Consider the following 2,899-nt stretch of genomic DNA (forward strand, 5'->3'; position numbering starts at 1 on the left):
CGTTCAGGGACCCCCGCAGGAGAACGGTGGTTTACGTTTATAAACTCTAGTTCTGGAGTGAGGTGTGTGTGGGAAAAATGCATTCAGTAAAGACTATTGCATTTATCCCAGAGTAAGAGTCATTTCTCTCCACAATTTCACTTTTCCCCATAATGTCCGTTTCAAACAGACGGCATTGTGACGGCACGCGCTGCCCCCCTCCCCCGAGGGCGGGTCACGGTGCGTTCAAAGACCTCAGTAGAGAGGTGAGACGAAGGGAGAGGTGCCGGCAGTGGCGGCGCCAGAGATTTTCTCTAGAGGGTGCTGTGGGGTAGCTTGACGTTTCATAGAGGGTGCTCAAACTTTAAGCGTTTCCCATTAATGCACCAGCGCTACAGTTGAATTTTCTACTGCAACTCATTCTTGTCAACCCTCCCGATTTTCGCGGGAGACTCCCGATTTCATTGCCCTCTCCCGGTTTCCTACCTGGGTCATATTTCTCCCGCATTTCTCCCGATTTCTGACAAAATCAGATTTACTCAGGACCAGTGTTGGGACTAACGGGTTACAAAGTACTTTTTGCGGTAACTAATAGTGTTACTAGTTACCTATACCCATTAAGTAACGCCGTTATAGTTACTTTGATTTAAATGGGTGCGTTACTGCGTTACATTATGTGATGGAACTGAACCGAATCTCCCTGCGGATGTAACTTACAGGCGAATACAACGATGTCCTCTCACAGTACCATGGAAAAGTGAAAGTAACCAGAGGGGTGATGATTGGTTAACGCGGTTGACATTTCAGGGTAAGCCAATCAGAGACAGAGTTAGGCGGGTCTTGCCTTATGGGGAAAATACACACACACGAACACTTGCTAATGCTAACACACACACACACACACACACGGCAACGCTTACCACCAGCACACACACACACACACACAAAATGGCAGATGCAAGTATCAGTGAGAGCAGCAGCGCATTTGCAACTTGGAAATATAACCACTATTTTCAATGTGTGGGGATAAAGGACGCAAAAAATCTTACTGTAAAATGTAATATGTGTGCAGGAAAGAAAGCATTGTCCACATCGAATAACAGCAATGCCAATCTCCTGAAGCAACTAACTAATGTACATGGCTATAAAACTAGTAGCCAAAGACCCCCACCGTCTCAACCAATGTTGAGTTGTCTTTTCTCTTACTGTGCCACAGAACAACAAAAAAACTTGTATTTTTATTATTATTATTTTTTAAAGTAAAGTAACTTGTTACTAGTTACTTTTATAATTTAGTAACTAATAAAGTAACTAATTACTTTTTGGAGAGCAGTAACTATAACTACTACTAGTTACTTTTTAAAAGTAACTTGCCCAACACTGCTCAGGACTGTTTCCACTCTGACTTTAATACAGCTACACCATTGTTTGGTTTCCATGGTAACACGTCTCTTTAGTAGCGCGCGCAACTGAAAGTCTGAGAGGGTGAGGCAGATAGTCACAGAAAATAGAACAAAAATCGACAACTACTCTACTCTCTGCTCACTCCTTTCCTGCCCACACATATGCTCCATCAAGGATGGTGCTACAGGCCGCAAGGCATTGCACTTAGAACTACAATATAAGCATGTTAATGTTAATCTAACAGCTCCGGCGATCCACTAGCACCACCCCCCCCCTTTTGCATTTTGAAATGCTCCCGATTTCTGAGGTCTCAAGGTTGGCCAAGTATGACTGGCAACACTCCCCACACGCAACACACAGTGTACCACACGACCTGTTACAATGAAGGCTCTGTAATCAGCTCACGGCATATAGGTGTAAGCCAGGGGTAAAGTGCATTTTTACAAGTGGGGAGTGGACCTCACCTCCCTTTAGGAGGGTCCCTCACCTCCTACAAGTGGGGTCCGGGGGCAATGCTCCCCTGGGAAGATTTTTTTCTAAAATAAATATGAAGTTAAAAGGATCAATCTGGTGCACTTGAGAGAGCAAAATTTAAGAAGATCTATGGATACATCTTCTCAACATACATATGAAACAGAATTGGTAAACAGATTTACTATTTCTTTATAGATAATTTTACAAATCACTCCCCTTTTAAAACAAACCGTTGAGACCCCATGAGATAACTAGACAAAGTTAACTAATCTTAAAACACTGAGAGTCCTTTTACTTCACCTGAGCTGAGGTTATCTGAGACTCTCAGTCTGACAGGAGAGAGTTCTCCTCCACTTTGTTGTTGAAAAAGCTCCTTATTATCCGTTAGCCTGGCCTAGCGTAGCTAGCACTAGATGCTAACCACAAACGATCTTCCGGTAGAGAAACCACCGCGGTGCCTCGCCGCACGAACACAAAATTGGCTCGTGCCACACATAGGACAGGAGCAGAGCTGAATGAAACACAGATAGCCAGAAGTAAGCTACTTGTACACTCACGAGGCCTATATTATGTGCAGAATCCCTTGTGTGCCCTGATGAACCTGGGGGCTGTGTTGTCTGAACCTTGGTGTTCCTGGTAGGGTCTCCCATGGCAAATTTGGTCCTCAGGCCAAGGGGTCAGACTAGATTGGTTCAGAAAACCTCAATGAAAGACGACAACACGAAGTGAGGATACCCGGCCCGGAGGAAGCCCCACGGGTCCCCCGTCTGGAGCCAGGCCAGAAGGGACTCGTCGGGCGAGCGTCTGGTGGCCGGGCTTGCCGACGGAGCCCGGCCTGGGCACAGCCCGAAAGGCGACGTGGCAACACCTTCCGTCTTCTCCTGCCCGCGGCCCACCACCGTACGGGAAACAGCGATGGGGTTCGGGTGCGCTGCCAAAGGGTGGCAGTGAAGGCAGAGGGTCTAGACGGACCAGACCTCGGCGACGAAGCCTGGCTTTGGGACGTGGAACGCACTCTTCTGGGGGAAGGAGTCGGAGCTTG

Source organism: Notothenia coriiceps, unplaced genomic scaffold (genome assembly GCF_000735185.1).
Source record: "Notothenia coriiceps isolate Sejong01 unplaced genomic scaffold, NC01 NC01_scaffold00005421, whole genome shotgun sequence".
Lineage (NCBI taxonomy): Eukaryota > Metazoa > Chordata > Actinopteri > Perciformes > Nototheniidae > Notothenia > Notothenia coriiceps.